A 17,109-nucleotide genomic window follows, 5' to 3' on the forward strand; every position below is an offset into this window, starting at 1 on the left:
ATATCAGGAGCCCGAGAACCTATTTATAATTTGAACCGAATAATTAGGTTGCAAGCTATCCTCGAGGTTGTAACAAATCAAACAGCGACAGCCTTGGATCTTTTGGCTGACCAATCCACTCAAATGAGAAATGCTATATTCCAACATAGAATGGTCTTAGACTATTTACTAGCAGAAGAAGGGGGAGTATGTGGAAAACTGAACGATTCTAATTGTTGTCTACAGATTGATGATAATGGAAAAGTGGTCAAGCAGATAACAAAGGAAATTAGAAAGTTAGCCCACGTCCCAGTACAAACTTGGAAGGGTATGGATTGGGATTTCTTTTCATGGTTGCCTGGTGAACCATGGGTTAAAAGGATGCTGTTTTTATTTTTATGTGGTATAGTGACATTTTTGTTTATACCTTGTATGATACCTTGCTTTACGTTGTTGATACGGCGAGTAATAAATAGCACCCAATTTGTGATGACTTCAGTGGAGAGAAAAGGTGACGTGTCGATAATGATGCTTAAAAAGTGGACACCCCGAGAACTGACTGATGAAATCCAATTGTTACTGACAAAGGTTGAAGGAGAGACACGAATTGAAGATTAAAAAAAAAAAAAAGGGAGGAATTGTAAGAAATGGTCCAGCAATTCGTGCCACTAAGGGGTTTTGAAGGGTTAACATTGAGGCCTGGGTTTAGGCGAGAAAAGAACAAAGGGATTTCTTCGGAGAAAAAACTGCTGACTTTGCACGAATGTGCAGTAACTTCTGACAGCCGGCCAAGAGACCACTAGATAAGGAGGAAAAATATGAGCCTCCCTGTCTCCCTGTCCGAGCGGCCCCCGAGAAAGTAACAAAGACTGATAAGCGGGTGCACTTGGAAGGACGTCGGATTCGGGAAACCAATTATAATAACCTTGCCTCTTTTAGAAGTAGTAATAAATATGTATTAGCCTAGGAGTATAAAAAATTAGATGCCTCACGTAACGGGTGTGCGTCCTGGTGGAGCAGAGACTCCCGGCGCACCCAGCGCTGTTTGCTTGCCTCTATTCATTTAATAAATTGTAAACTTTGATTGCAATCCTATTTGGGACTCAGTCATTTATAACAATTTCCTTCTTAAAACTCCTAACTGACTCGCGGAAAGCTGACTCCACAATCAGTAAGATTGTAAAGTAAGTATGTTTATTCAGCGCTGGGCGGCACGGGGGGTAGTCCCACCAAAGTTGTGGGCGCCCTAACGCGGCAACTTGCTTTGGTTATATATAGTAAAGAGTTACATATGCATGAAGTTTCCCAGTACGCCTATACATATGCATGACCTGTCCCCGCTTAGTATTAAAATTAGCTCCAAGAAGTCATTTCCATAAACTCCTCCCATCTGCACTTGCGCAGTGCCTTCTGGTGGTGGGTGCTGAGGGTCGTGAGGATGAAGTAAGATGTCTTCATCAGGGTTGAACTTTTCACCTCATCTCCTTGCGCATGCTCTCTGAGGCCTTGGTCACAATCTGGGCCATAAGGTTGGTTTGGTCTGGTTCTCGGGGTCCGAGGGGCTCCTGTTATCTCGAGGCCTTGCATGTTTGACATTCTTTATCTTGTCCTTTTGTGAACAGTCCTCCTTATCTTTGTCATTTATAACAGTATGCAACAAATACAACCTAAAAATATAAAAACACTTCCCTGTGTTATTTGGGGCAGCTGATGCATAAGAACAAAACCAAGCGCTTAAGTAGCTTAGGAGTCTGGCTATGATGAATTATGCCACTGATGATCTAGAAAAGGACCAAAAACTAACACCCAAACAGACTAATAAAAAGTGTAAACAACATCACCTCTCTCCCAGGTTTTAAACAAAATTGCTCCATGGGTTCTATCCCCAACAGCTGAAAAGCAACTTTTGGAAAGCCTTCTTCCTTGTCTGCAGAACAATATACCTACTTGACTCCATGAGAAGCATTATACGTGTTCAACTTACAGAATGACTCTTATTAAAGCTAGAAACACTCCTAGTTTGGAGTTCAGATTAACCCATCAAAAGAACTCAAATTATTAGAAAAGTAACTGCTTCCGTATGAGCAAGGCTGAAGTTCATAACGTAGTAAAATAGTATCGTGAAAACACAGAATAGCTTTACAAGTTTGCCTAAGCTGAAGCTAATTATATTATAATACTCTCAAGCTCCACTTTTCTTCAAAGAGACAGTGCACATGGTTCTTCAAAGAGACAGTGCACATGGTTTTTAATAGCTATACATATGTTATTTAATAAGGTTAGTTTAAAAAACACCCAAGTCTTCTACTCTCTCTCAGAAAACACTTCAAATTAAAGGGAACTCTCAGAGTGAACTATATCCTTCTCTCATCCCCAATGAAGAAATTAACACCCAACAGCAAGCTTAAAAAGAGGAAAAACACAAATGAAGTTACTATACTTACTCTTTTTACTTCCTCTTCTTCTGCGTATCTCAGGTAGAAATTAAATACTCTAAGGTCTTTACAGTAGATAATTAGCTTCTCTGGGTATTTTCTCAGTTGTCCCATTAGAAGTTTCTTTTTCCCATCATAAACTACAAAATTAAGAAGTAAATATCAATATCAAAATCACTTTGTCATTAATTGATAAAACTATCCCTGCTTGATGTCTCAAAATTCAAGAAACTAATTCAAGTCCAAGTTTTAACAAGTCAAAACAAGCACCCTACAACAGTATTGCAAGCTGTTGTGCTGACAACTTTTATTTTATTTGATTTTTATTTTTTATAAGCCCACACAAGCTACCCACTATAAGGTAGGAACTGAATTTAGAGCAAGCCAGCTGCTCAGTGATTACTTCTGTTCACATTCTGGCTACACAACAAGTTCAAAGTTTTGATATGCATAAAGAACAACTTAGTAGTTTTGACTAAGATTCCTCAGTCTGTATTAAGTTCCTTAAAAGAATTATTTTTTTGAACTATCATAAAGCCCTCAGGACAACCCTTTGTTCAGTTCTGTTTGAGAATATACCATTTCATGCCTTCAAGTACTACCAGCTAGGCCACTGGAAATGAAACCAAATAGTGTCTCACAACCATGCTTCAGTGTTCTCCCTAGCCCACTCCTTCACCCATTCACATCACCATTCATAAATACTCTGAACATGAGCCCAAAGTCAGGCTACTCAATAAAGTTTGTAAGCAGTAGAGAAAGCTAGCAGCCTCACTCTTGTGTACTTCTTTTTAAAAAAGCAATACAGGCACGCCTGTAGGCCCTGCTGCAAAACAAGTCCATTTTGTTTGGCTTGTACAGTAAAAACTCATTTTCTACCACCTTTTATATCCTGAAGACATCAAGAATCTCATGAAACAAAGTTCCCTTAGACAAACAAGAGGTATTCTTCAGGAATGTCACCTATACTGCTCTGCAGTGCTATTGCTTAAGTGAAGCAATAGCACTGCACCATTTTTTTCTCCTGGAAAGAGTCCTGTGGAGGGCCACAAAGATGATACAGGGCCTGAAGCATCTCCCCTATGAGGAAAGGCTGAGGGACCTGGGTCTGTTCAGCCTTGAGAAAAGAAGACTGAGAGGGGATCTTATTAATGTTTACAAATATCTTAAGCGTGGGAGACAGAGGGATTTGGCCAACCTCTTTTCAGTGGTTCGTGGGGACAGGACAAGGGGCAATGGCCACAAAATGGATCACAGGAAGTTCCGCACCAACATGCGAACGAACTTCTTCACGGTAAGGGTGACAGAGCACTGGAACAGGCTGCCCAGGGAGGTCATGGAGTCTCCTCTGGAGATATTCAAGGCCTGTCTGGATGCCTACCTGGGCAGCCTGCTCTAGGGAACCTGCTTTGGCAGGGGGGTTGGACCCGATGATTTTTTGAGGTCCCTTCCAACCCCTACAATTCTGTGATTCATTCAATTGATGTCCAGGTCTGTACTACTCTGAATCAAGTGACTAACACTGAACTTCCACTGAGAGAAATACAATTGACTCAGCATGCTATAAACCTAGGATTTAGCAAGCTAGTGATAGAGCAGAAATTAGCAAGGTCACTGAGGTTTAAAATACACCTCATGTGATCTGGGGAAAGGGTTCTGCAGCTTTGTCCAAATTCATTCCAGACAGTCCGTAAATCAGTATTTTGCTGCAGAAGCTTTAGTTTTCAACATTAAGTTTCTCAGGGTAAAAATTCAGGGAGTTTATGACTACAATCAACACGTCAAACTGTGTTCTCATTCTTGTTCACCTTCAAAGTAATCCTGCACTCTTGAGAGCCATATACCACCATCTCCTTCACTTGTAACACCTAAATGGACCAGCTTCACATGCTCCAGCACATCCACAGAAGTGTAGCATTACCACTCCTCTTTGACAACTCAGTTTGGGCATCTAAAAAAAGGAAATTAGACTCATTTCTAAGGATTGGGGACTTTGACAAACATTTAAAAAGCTAAAAAGTCCCAAAGTCTTTGCAGTTAACACCTGACTCTGGAATAATGCAGAGCTTCGCTGAGCCACACAGCAAACATTTTTCTGGAGCATTTCCACTGCATATCAGCCTACTTGGTCTTGTGCAACCCTAGAATGGTTCTGCAGATGTAGCCCAAATTCAAGTCTGATGTTATACATTAGAGATGTTCGACATTAACACTTTTGCAATTGCTATTAGACAAACAGTCAGGAATCAGGTTTAAACTAACTATAGATTTAGCTTTCAAACCAATCCATGCTTTTAACTTTTGTGGGTTTTTTTTGTTGTTGTTGTTTTTTTAATTTTAGTTACTAATTCACGAGCTAAAAAGTTATAAACTACATCTAACTGTAAGCATCCAGATATACACTTAGAACATTTTCACTGAAAGTTATTAGAGCCTGGTGAAGGATATGTATGGACCAAGTAGTACAGACTGATCAACATGAGCCTGTGGCCATTAAAACTTTCCATAAATCTATAGTCAGTCTGTGTTCTTATATAAAGGAAAGGTAAGATTATTTAGTCAAAGAAACACTATACTTCTTCAGAGTCTGTTTGGTCATAACAAGGCCACCTGTCTTCCTACATTATCATCTGAAGCAGAATCATCATCGAGGAAAGCAATCTTGAAGTTTGTGCATACAAGTTTCCCATAGGTGCCACGATTTGACCCATCTTCTTGTATGTACTTGTATACTGTGCTTGCCTCACAAAGCAGCAGTTCACCTGTGTAAAACAAACATTAACTTGCAACATAAGTTGAAATACTGGTATTTCAGTTATCTTAAACTCAGCATTTACTTCCCGACAGCTTCTTGTAACTGTATGCCTGAAGATAATTCATCATTGTTAAGCAAAGATTAAGAGGCAGCTCCTGGAATCAGTATCCAGACAGCCTCTTCCAGGTTATTAAGATTTCTAAGGATGGACTGAACACTGTTCAGCTGAACACATTTAGAAGTTCTGTAACTAGAAGCAGCTTCATCATGGCCAACTAACTGGTAGAAAAAGAATACATGGAGTAGCAAAGAGCCACCACACAAATGTATACCTGAAAAATCCAAATCCCAGTAAAGAACAGTTAATATAGTCAATGAACAATTTGAAAACTGTTCCAGTTTTCTGCACCACTAAACTCTTAGCAATACTGAAACATTTGAGTTAATTATTACAAGTTTATCATTGTTAGTTTTTCATAGCTTTGACTGTAAATGTTGCTGATTTTACATGTCCCAGCACTATCTTAAAGTTCTCAAACAAGTCTATATAAATAATGGTCAATGAAATTTTAATCTTCAAATTAGCAGGAACTGAACTTCAAATTTAAGAAAATAAAGACAGGTTTAAATAGGTACAAACAACAGCCAGATTAGTCTTTTCTAGAAAAGTACAGAAAAACTGACAGAACAACACTAATTTATGCTGAGCTTTTATTTGTATTTTACGTTAGCAAACTCATCTTTCCTGACCTTGGAAAATACTGTCAGCATTTTAAAAGAAAGAACGGGACAAAAATCAAAGCCACCTTTATGAAAATAGGACAAACTGAAGTACAGACAATTTGCCACATGCAGCTTTACCTGAAGATACTGTTCTCTATAAAAAATCCAATTTTTATATTTTTTCAGTAATCAATGCAGATACAAATACTTAAAACATTCAACCTGCAAGAATGGTTACTCCCAAACCTCTGTTTTACTACGCTGGACACAGATGTCACTGGAGTGTTTGCTGTACACAAATAAGAAACTTTATAAGTAATAAAAAATCATTTAAATTATATAATTCTAAGCATACAATATACAAGTTACCCGGTAATAAATGAGGATTTACTTCCTTTTCTATGGGTTCCTTTATGTCTATCTCCTAGAGAGAAGAGTAATTACTTCTTTGCAGAGATCATACCTGTAATACGTGCTGTAACTGCACCCTCTCTTAAATTCCCCACATTCTTGCTAATAAAAAAATTAAATTGAGAGTACTTTTAATTAAGGACAAAAAGTTTGCAGTACGCTTTTTCCATTTAAGGTCAGTGGTCTACTAGCTAGACAGTTAAGTTGACACCTACAGCATCAGTTAGAAACATAAAAAAAGAAATGTATTACCTGCATAAGGAACAGACAAAAACAAAGCATTACTAACATTATTCACATTCTTTTGATACATGTAAATGGGTATACGTAAACCTGATGTGTTGCATCATCTCCCAGAGTTCATTCAAAAGCTTTTCTACGACTAAATATTTGTTCCTAATATATCCTTCATAATTTTTCCATGCTTCATCCTTTATTACCAATTTCTACTTTTCCCATATGCATTACTGCAAACAAAGTCACTTGAACAGTACTACTAAAGTTACAGAGAAAGGAATTTCAGAATCCCAGAGCCAAGAGGTAGAACAAGTCATAGGATAGCCTTTAGTTTGGACTCAAATTGCACAGAACAAACCTATTCAACTCTCCGTATCACTTATTCTGTCCTTGAGGTGCTGACAGTTGGGCTAAAAATCTCCAGCTAAAAGACTATTAAACTAGAGGACATGCTACACTCTTCCTTCACAGGAAATCAGAACGTCTTCCTGCAGTCAGAGTAACTTCACATGCACTGGAGTCTTTGTGGAAAGCTATTAGTTAACAGGAAACCCCCTGGAAGCCACAGCAAACTAATTCTAGTTTGTGACTAGCATCCAGAGTCAGATTTTGCAAACTAAGGCAAGCAATCAAAAGGAGACATAAGCGATAGCAGTTTTGCTGGATTAAATACAGAAAAAAGCCCCTGAGAGCACAAAAATAGCCTCCCTTTGCCATTCACAAACACTTGCTCTCAAAGCTCAGAAGACCGAAAAGCTTTAAGGAGGCATAGCAAAATCAGAAACACCAGGAAACTATGTCATGAGAGCAGCAGAGGCTTTTGAGGCAAGCTGATGGCAGTAAAGGTTAACAAAAAACAAAAGTGGTGGTGTCATGAAGAAAAATCTCTAACTACAGCTGGCAGCTATGTACTGGCTCTGGCTGGGTGTGAGAAAGGAATTTGCAGGTGGCTTTGCACTGTTTCACACATCCCTGAATTAGAGATAATGAGGAAACAAGCGGTAGAAACAAAAACTTGAGCAAGGTCGAGATAACGTAAATTGGCTACAGTGTTAAAGATGAGCTTTGGGCAGTGGCCAATTGCTGACTGGCTGGAGGTGTGTGTCTGAGGGTCTCTAACCAATTGTATGACACATTTGGGCGCATGGACAGCGCGTGGGGCTACAGGGAAAGTATATGTAGTAGTGAAAAATGGCAATCAACGTCGTTGCTCAGGGCCCCATTCAAAAGCATTCTTCTTACGGGTTACTTGGTAGAGTGGGTTTACAATCAGACTGTAATTTGGAATATGCATTCTCCAAAACCCCACGACACCTAGGAAAGTTTGTGTTTCTTTTTTGCTAGTTGGTGGAGACATAGCTGTTATTTTGTTGATCACATCCATTGGGATTTGACGACGTCCATCTTGCCATTTTATTCCTAAAAACTGGATCTCTCGTGCAGGTCCTTTAACTTTACTTTGTTTTACGGCAAAACCGGCCTTCAGAAGGATTTGGACTATTTTCTTCCCTTTCTCGAAAACTTCTTCTGCAGTGTCACCCCACACAATGATGTCATCGATGTACTGCAGGTGTTCAGGAGATTCACCCTGCTCCAGCGCAGACTGGATCAGTCCATGGCAAATGGTAGGGCTGTGTTTCCACCCCTGGGGCAGCCGATTCCAAGTATATTGGACCCCCTCCAAGTGAAAGCAAACTGTGGCCTGCACTGTGCTGCTAGAGGGATGGAGAAAAATGCATTAGCGATATCAATTGTGGCATACCACTTGGCTGCCTTTGATTCCAGTTCATACTGGAGTTCTAGCATGTCCGGCACTGCAGCACTCAGTGGTGGCGTGACTTCGTTCAGGCCACGATAGTCCACTGTTAGTCTCCACTCACCATTAGACTTTCGCACTGGCCATATGGGACTATTAAAAGGTGAATGAGTCTTGCTGATCACTCCTTGGCTCTCCAGTTGACGAATTAGCTTATGGATGGGAATCAGGGAGTCTCGGTTGGTGCGATATTACCGCCGGTGCACAGTTGTGGTAGCGATTGGCACTTGCTGTTCTTCGACCCTCATCAGCCCCACAACAGAAGGGTCCTCCGAAAGACCGGGCAAGGTAGACAACTGTTTAATATCCTCTGTCTCTAAGGCAGCTATGCCAAAAACCCACCGGTACACTTTTGGGTCCTTGAAATATCCTCTTCTAAGACAGTCTATGCCAAGGATGCACGGAGCATCTGGGCCAGTCACAATACGGTGCTTTTGCCACTCATTTCCAGTTAGACTCACTTCAGCCTCCAATACAGTTAACTGCTGGGATCCCCCCGTCACACCATAAATACAGATGGGCTCTGGCCCTTTATAGCTTGATGGCATTAGAGTACATTGTGCACCGGTGTCTACTAAAGCCTTGTACTTCTGTGCGTCTGACGTGCCAGGCCATCGAATCTACACAGTCCAATAAACTCGATTGTCCCTTTCTTCCCCCTGGCTGGAGGCAGGGCCCCTCTAGTCCTGGACAGAATCTTCGTTTCTGTGTTTAAAGGACTGCCTGCTGGAAGTTGGAGCAGCAAACTTTTCAGAGAACCCCTTTTTCCCAATTGTTTTCTTTTGCAACTCACATACCCGTGCCTCTAGGGTCGAGGTAGATTTTCCATCCCATTTTCTCATGTCCTCTCCATGGTCACGTAGGTAAAACCACAGGGTGGCGCTGTGTGTACCCACCATATTGTCTTCCTTGCACAGATGAATGCTTACCCCTAATAGCTGAGACACTGGTTTGTACAGGTGGGGAGGAAAATAAACTCTCTTTAAGTTGGTGGACCTCTTCAGAAAGTTTCTCCAAAGCATTCTCTTTTAGTTGGTGGACACTGGTTCGTTCAGGTGTGGGGGGAAGATAAATTCTCTTTAAGTTGGTGAAACTCTTCAGAGAGTTTCTCCACAGCCGAGACACAGGCCTGTAGGGAAGTGGAGAGACTTTCTTCATACTGCCGGAGCTGTTTAGCCACTTCATCCACTGTGGGTTCCTCATCCTCTTTCCAGGCCATTACTGCCAATGAGCTGGCATATGATGATGGTGCACTCCGTACAAACTTCCGCCACATGGGTCGTGTACACTGGACTTCATCTGGATCTCTGGATATTTGTGCGTCGTCTAGGTCCTTATAAATCACCTCCCGTACGGCTAATTCCCTCAGGTACTGAATTCCCTTCTCCATGGTGGTCCACTTGCCTGGTAGACATACGAGTTCTTCCTTGAAGGGATACCTTTCCTTCACAACTGACAGGAGATGCCTCCAGAGGCTGTGAGATCGTGCTCCATCTCCAATTGCTTTGTCAATGCCTGCGTCCCTAGCAAGGGATCCCAGCCGCCTGGCTTCCCTGCCCTCTAATTCCAGACTATTGGCTCCGGTGTCCCAGCACCGGAGCAGCCAGGTGACAAGCTGCTCACCTATGCAGCGACCAAAATCTTTTCGCACATCTCGTAGCTCACGCTGGTATAGGGTTCGGGTAGTTACTGTTGATTTTTCGACATCCTCATCCTCATCTTCATCCTCCTGCACATTTGATGGCCCAGCCTCGTCTTCTCTATACCTAGACCTAGCAGAAGACTGTCTGCGTTCTAAACGACCTGAGCCTCTATACCATTTTTTCACCTTGTCTACAGGGGCAACTTGCACTGCTACAGCTCGTTTCTCTGACCCAGCCACAGGGTCTGCCACAGGGGTTGGAATACCCTCTGCAGGGGCAACTTGCACTGCTACAGTTCTTTTCTCTGACCCAGCCACAGGAGTGGGAGCGGCTGCAGGAGCTGGAGCGGCCACAGGGGCTGGAACTGGAGCAGCTGCAGGAGCTGGAGCGGCTGCAGGGTCTGTCACTAGGTTGCTAGTAGCATCAATTGCAGCTCGATAGGCACAAGCCAGACCCCAGCACTCTACAGTGATTTGTGTCACTTTGGAACTGCCAGAGTCATGACACCTTTTTTTCAAGCATTCTACCAGTTTTTTAGGATTTTGCAGTTGTTCAGGGGTGAATGTCCAAAACACTGGAGGTGACCACTGCTCTAGAAACCTGCCCATATCCTCCCACACTCCCTGCCACTCGCAACTATCCCGCCTCAAGACAGATCTCCGGATGAGATTCCTAAGTAGTTGTTTAACCTTAAATAAAACCTGAAGCGCATTCAGGAGACATAACAAGAACATGCTGGTCTGAGTATCCCAAGGATATTCAACATCTTGGAGAACTATCGTAACTAGCTCGGGGGATAAGGGTGGTGAAGGAGAAAGGGAGAGTGAACAGGTAGGGAAAAATATCTTCCCCTGTCCCCTTCACAGATTGGCTCCCTGATGAAAAAAGGCAATAGGTGTAATTGCTAATAGTTTCCGAGATATGGTTTCCAAAGCATAGAGTCGACGTCAGTGCTGAGTACAAATACCAGGTTAGAGTCATGACCAGAAATCTCATCATTTCATAAGCCATTGTTACACCGCACAGTACCATAACAATCTTAAACCAGGGCCCGGAAAGGATAAACAGTGCAACAGGGAGCACATACAGAAAGTAACGTGCTATAAAACTCAATTTGGAAAACGGGCACAGCAGACCTCAGATTAAGGCAATCAATATTGTGACTAGCAACTATTAAGCAGGTCCAATACTTATACCAATTTTAGTTTAACACACTCTGGTCAAATCTGTCGTTATCTCAACCCTTCGTGCCCCACGTTGGGCGCCAAAAGGACTGTTGTGGTTTAACCCGGCCGGCAGCTAAACACCACACAGCCGTTCGCTCACCCTCCCCCCTCCCTCTCTGGGATGGGGGAGAGAAACGGGAAAGTGAAGCCTGTGAGTTGAGATAAAGACAGTTTATTAAGACAGGAAAATAATAACAATAATAATAATAATAATAATAATGATAATAGTATTACTAATAATAATGTGTAAGAAACAAGTGATGCACAATGCAATTGCTCACCACCCGTTGACAGATGCCCAGCCTATCCCCGAGCAGCCAGCCCCCCCACCCCGGCTAGCCACCCCTATATATTGTTTAGCATGACGTCAGATGGTATGGAATACCCCTTTGGCCACTTTGGGTCAGCTGTCCTGGGTCTGTCCCCTCCCAGCTCCTGCTGCACCCCTAGCCTGCTCGCTGGCAGGACAGAGCGAGAAGCTGAAAAGTCCTTGGCTTGGTGTAAGCACTGCTCTGCAATAACTAAAACATCAGCATGTTATCAGCGCTCTTCTCATCCTAATCCAAAACATAGCACCCTACCAGCTACTAGGAGGAAAATTAACTCTGTCCTAACTGAAACCAGGACACCTGTTCAAGAGCCATCAGGAGTCCGTGTCTTCATCCCTTCAGCTGGGATGTTAACTTTCCCTGCAGCAGCCCATACAGCGCTGTGCTCTGCACTTGTAGCTAGAACAGCAGTAGTATCACACCAGTGTTGTCTGCTGCTGAGCAGTGCTGGCACAGCATCAGCACTCTCTCTAACCCTCCTAGGGGGTGGGCAAAAAAGTGAGAAAGGAACATCACCAGGGCAGCTGACCTAAACCAACCAAAGGGATATTCCATACCATATGATGTCACACTCAGCAATAAAAGGTGGAAAAAGGAGGAAGAGGGGAGGGGTGGGCTCTTGTTGTGAAAACGTCTGTCCTCCTCCCGAACACCAGCTACTTGCGTTGAGGCCCTGCTTCAAGGACGTGGTCAAGCATCGCTCGTTGGTGGGAAGTAGAGAGTAATTCCTTTCCTCTGCACTTCCACATAGCCTTTACATGTTTTGTTTTGTTTTGTTTTTTTCCCTTTCCCCCTCCCTTTCCCCTTTCCCTTTTTTCCCTTTAGTTAAATTGTTTGATTAATAATAATCTTTCCTTAATAATTATTTTTTTCCCTTTAATTAAATCATCCTTATCTCAACCTGTGAGTTCTTTCCTTTACTTCTTCCCCTCCTCATCTAATGAGGGGGAGTGAGAAAGCGGTTGTGGTGTTCAGCTGCCTAGCACGGTAAAACCACCACACAGAAAACAATACACAATTTGTCACCTTTGACTTCCAAATCTGAATCTTGTACAAGCCATTTTAGTCAAAGCTCACGTTTCGCCAGGTAAAACGTTATTATGCAAATATGGCTCAAGCAGAACACTGCTGCATTCAGAGAAGAAATGAGTTTTCCCAATGTTGTTTCTTCACCACCAGCAACTCTAAGCTAAACTTTGGGTTGCCTAGTGTCTTTATAGCTATGCCTTCTGCCATCACTATTCACGTGCAGCCAAATGCTGCGCTGTTCGCTTACAAACTATATGCCAACAATCGCTGCTATAGAACAGTAAAGTAGTATACTAACTAGGTGTTTTCCCCATTATCCTTTGCTTTGGGAGATCTTATAAGGCATGTAATAACTACTGTGTATATATAAATTGCTTAAGTTTCACTCTTACAGATATGAGCATCACTGTGTTGGTGCTGTGAGAAAAGTAGACCAAAAAATTTATTGACCCCAAAAGAAGCCCTTTGAGCTTACATCCATCTTTTTTAAAGTGCAATGAAGCTTTTGTAACAGATTCAAAAGAACTTGTGTGATAAAAGTAGTTAGAATGTAAATTGGTTGTCTTCTGAAAGCAGTGAGAATTTTAATTAAACTGCATCACAGCAAAATAGAGACTTCAGTCAAACATGCACTAGCTAAGCTTTTAAAAATCCAATTTCACTGTTTGTTGACAAACAAAACAAAACAAAACAACAAAAAAAAATACAAACTGAAGTGCTTACTGCAATCATAACTCCTATACAACAGCTTCCAACCACTGAACCTCTAGAAGTAAGAGATCTATTTCAGAGTCAACACATGCGTTCCCATAAGAGCATAGATATTTTAAAGACAGTTTTCATACATATGCACTAGGGATGGTTAGAACGTAAACAATGAACAACTGAATGCTGCCGATGAATCCATTCTGCCGCACTCATTTCCCAAGGAAGGATATAAAAATGTTAAATTCTACTAATGTCACATTTCGTATTTGTTCTTTTTAAGAGAGAAAGCAAAGATCTCCATGAGGAAAAGCTGTTAACTCACCAAGAACCAGTGCAAGCTGTGTAGGAACCCACAAGTTTAGCTAGTCTTTCTTCTCAGTTTCAACTTTATTTTTCTAATGGATATCACTTAGGACAATACAGATCTTAGGACTGACTCAAGTGCCCATTGTCTCTCCTCAACACCGCTTTAATCGCAGACATGAAGTTTATGCCCCCTGCCTCCCCTTACACCCAGGTTTGTGCGACTACATGGTGAGGTAATTCACAGTTCATAAGATCAGCTGGAAGGTCTTCACTTCCGCTATGCTTGGTTTTCTTGTTACTGCCTGTTGTTAGCAGAACTGGCTCATGAACAACAGATGAGAAGAACATCTAGGGGAGAGATATGAACTACTCCCACACGAAAATGTTAACATATACACCAGATGCTTAAATGATAAAACCCCATGCGTAGGTACAGGTCCACTTAGTTATTTAGCCCAGGAACCTGACAACTGTAGTATGGCAGAATATGTAGGCTTACTAAAATTAGAGATTATGGTGTAGGTGTCAACGAACTCAGGATCTCATGGCTTCAATTTCCTCATGCAAATCTGCAAGCTACAAAAAGGATTCTATTGGCTATGCGGAGATGATCATGCTAGAAAAAGCTTACCCTTAAATTGGAAGGGTCATTGTATCGGGGGCTATCTTAGCCCTCGAGGGGGTATATTCAAATAACCCCTTTGTGATGAGACCCACGAGATTCCATAGTTTTGTAAGGTGGTTGATTCCATCTCTGGGAATAAGTGAATTAGAAAAAGCTGTCGTAAATATCTCAGTCACAGCTGATGCTCTTTCAGCATTACAGGAAGAAATTTCCTCCCTACACAAAGTAGTGCTTCAGAATAGGATGGGATTAGATATGCTTTTAGCCAAGGAGGGAGGATTGTGTACAGTCATAAACCAAACTTGCTGTGTATATGTCAACAAAAACAGATTGAGACTGACCTGGAGAAGATTTCGGAAAAGAATAAAATTTTGCATGCAGTAGCTCAGGACGATACGTCCTGGGGATTTACAGACTTGGTAGAAAAATTGACTTCCTGGTTGCCAAACCTAACCTGGCTGAAACAGTTGTTTATCACAATAATCGTGGTCGTGGTTTTGTTCATGGTTCTTTGTGTAGTGATCTGATGTACCTTATGGTGTTTTAAGAGTACGGGAAACTCCTACAGCGAGTGGAAAAAACCAACTCAGATGGAAACTGGAGTCTTACAGATATTTTGAAAGAGTGATAGATAGAGAAACAATATATTGAACCTATAAATAGTAAAAGAATTTACTAACTTTTTAGAAAAGGGAGCACTGAGAGAGGGAGTTAGGAGAATCTTATCAAGTAGAGAGAGAGTGCTGACGGCATTAAACTAGGATGCTACTTAGTGTCTTTGCTAACTATGGTGCATTGTGCAAATTAACTAAAGCAAGAAGCCTTGGGCCCCTCACCAAGGTCAGTCTCCTAATAAGAGAGTGAGCCTATCTTAAGAAACTGGTAGAAACTGGTCCTGCAGATGGACAAGAGCCAAGGAGCAACTGAGTCTGCGCAAAGACAAGAGGTCAACTAGCGGTGACGAGGAAGAGTCATCAATCTTCATCCCCACGACCCCCGACGACCACCACAAGAATACACTGCGCAAGCGCAGATGGGAGGAGTTTATGGAAATGACTTCTTGGAACTACTTTTAATACGAAGCGGGGACAGGTTATGAATATGTATAGGCGTATTGTGAAACTTCATGCATATGTAACTCTTTACTGCATATAACCAAGGCAAGTTGCCACGTCAGGCACGCAGGACTTTGGCGGGACAACCCCCAGTGCTGCCCAGTGCTGAATAAACATACCTACTTTACAATCTTACTGATTGTGGAGTCTGTTTTCCACAAATCAATAGGACCCGCAGGAACAGTGTTAATCTGAGGCAGGGGAAGTTTAGGCTGGACATCAGGAAGAGGTTCTTCACTGGGAGGGTGGTTGCACACTGGAACAGGCTCCCCAGTGAAGTAGTCACTGCACCAAGCTTGTCTGAATTTAAGAAGCAATTGGACTGTGCACTTAGTCACATGGTCTAAAATTTTGGGTAGACCTCTGCAGTGCCAGGAGTTGGACTTGATGATCCTTATGGGTCCCTTCCAACTTGGGATATTCTATGATTCTATGATTCTATGATTCATCCTTTCTCATTCTGACCCCAAGTCTCTCATATGATTTCTGTGTTGCGCATTATTATTATTCCAGCCAGGGTTGGCAAGTGAGTATTTCTGCTCTGCCAGTATTATCCCTGGTTCTGGAGGATGAGCTCCTTCCCATTCTTGTATAGCAGCTCTCCTCCTGATCATTCCCATTTCTTTCCCTGTAAACAACATACTTAGTACAGACATCATTCCCCCCCAAGAGTATAAGTTAGGTCCTAGGAACTGGTCTAATAGTTCAGCTAGCCTGATGGGGTTCTCAATTAAAGACTTCATCTCCTTCTTAAAACTCCTAACCTCTCTGCTGGTACGGAGGGGGTGGGAGGGGTTCACCTAAGAGGATACACAGTTAGTGTTAGTACTGTTAGTATCAGGGAAGGCAAAATTCTCAGTACCTCTTCTACCTTGTTCTAATTCTTGCCAGAGCCTAGAGTACGCTCTTCTCTAGGGGTAGTGTTAATTGCAGTCCCTGTCTCCCTTCCTGGAGCGGCTGCTGCTGCCACCGGTGCAATATTAGGATTATAGGGAACATAACTTGGCTCCTCCTCCGAAAAAAGAAGGAATCTTATTGTTTACTGTGGTGTATGAAGCATGTTTGTTCATTATTTCCCATGGCTATATTAAGAAGGAACAAAGGGAGTCGCCAGGTGGCTGTAAGGACCTTGAGGCTCCCTGCCTGTTGCTGTCTCGGGCGGATAGTTGAGAGAACTTTGTGTAAATACTATTACTGCAAAATTTGATAACCCACTGTCCTATCTGAAGACAAAACAGCATGACCGGCTATGGAGGGAAAACATCACGTACCAAGCGGAGGAAGACTACGGCCTTAATCCGTGCGACCACCAGAGGGACCAGAGACGACCCCCTAGCAACAGTCGACGCAGCCGCAGTAGCAGGAAGGGGGGCTACGTAACCCCGGAAGAACTCGGTGATATAAGGACTGTGAAAAGGGGGGGGGGTGCGGGCCGTTTGGAGGAGCACGGACTCCCCGGCCGTCCAGCGCTGTTTTCCTTGCTGATCGCTTACTCAATAAACTAATTCTTTCTGGCTAAAAGAGTAATTTATAACATTTACATAGAAATTTAAAGCCTGAATTTTCATCAGGCCCGTATTTTGGCCAAAATACTGCTGTTTCCTTAATTGGTTCTTTTGTCCAGACTGATAAACAATATTTAACCATTTTCTTCTGTGGGAATAAAAATGTTGTTTTTGCAGAGTTACATTGCTTAAAGGTAAGGAATTTGGTATTGAGATATGCTTGCAGTGATAAGAAAACTTAGCAGGCGACCTTGTAAAATGCAGACA

The 17,109-nt window shown here is 42.3% G+C and overlaps 1 long non-coding RNA gene across 1 annotated transcript; it reads right to left on the reverse strand.

Moving 5' to 3' along the window:
- Positions 1 to 870: 870 nt before the first annotated feature.
- LOC125181826 (uncharacterized) lies at positions 871 to 16,694 on the reverse strand. Its single transcript, XR_010827253.1, has 3 exons — positions 16,609 to 16,694; positions 2,424 to 2,554; positions 871 to 1,646 (listed from the first exon to the last, which is right to left on the reverse strand). It is a non-coding gene; the product is annotated as an uncharacterized lncRNA (long non-coding RNA).
- Between the last annotated feature and the right edge of the window lie 415 nt (positions 16,695 to 17,109).

Source organism: Anser cygnoides, chromosome W (genome assembly GCF_040182565.1).
Source record: "Anser cygnoides isolate HZ-2024a breed goose chromosome W, Taihu_goose_T2T_genome, whole genome shotgun sequence".
Taxonomy (NCBI): Eukaryota; Metazoa; Chordata; class Aves; order Anseriformes; family Anatidae; genus Anser; species Anser cygnoides.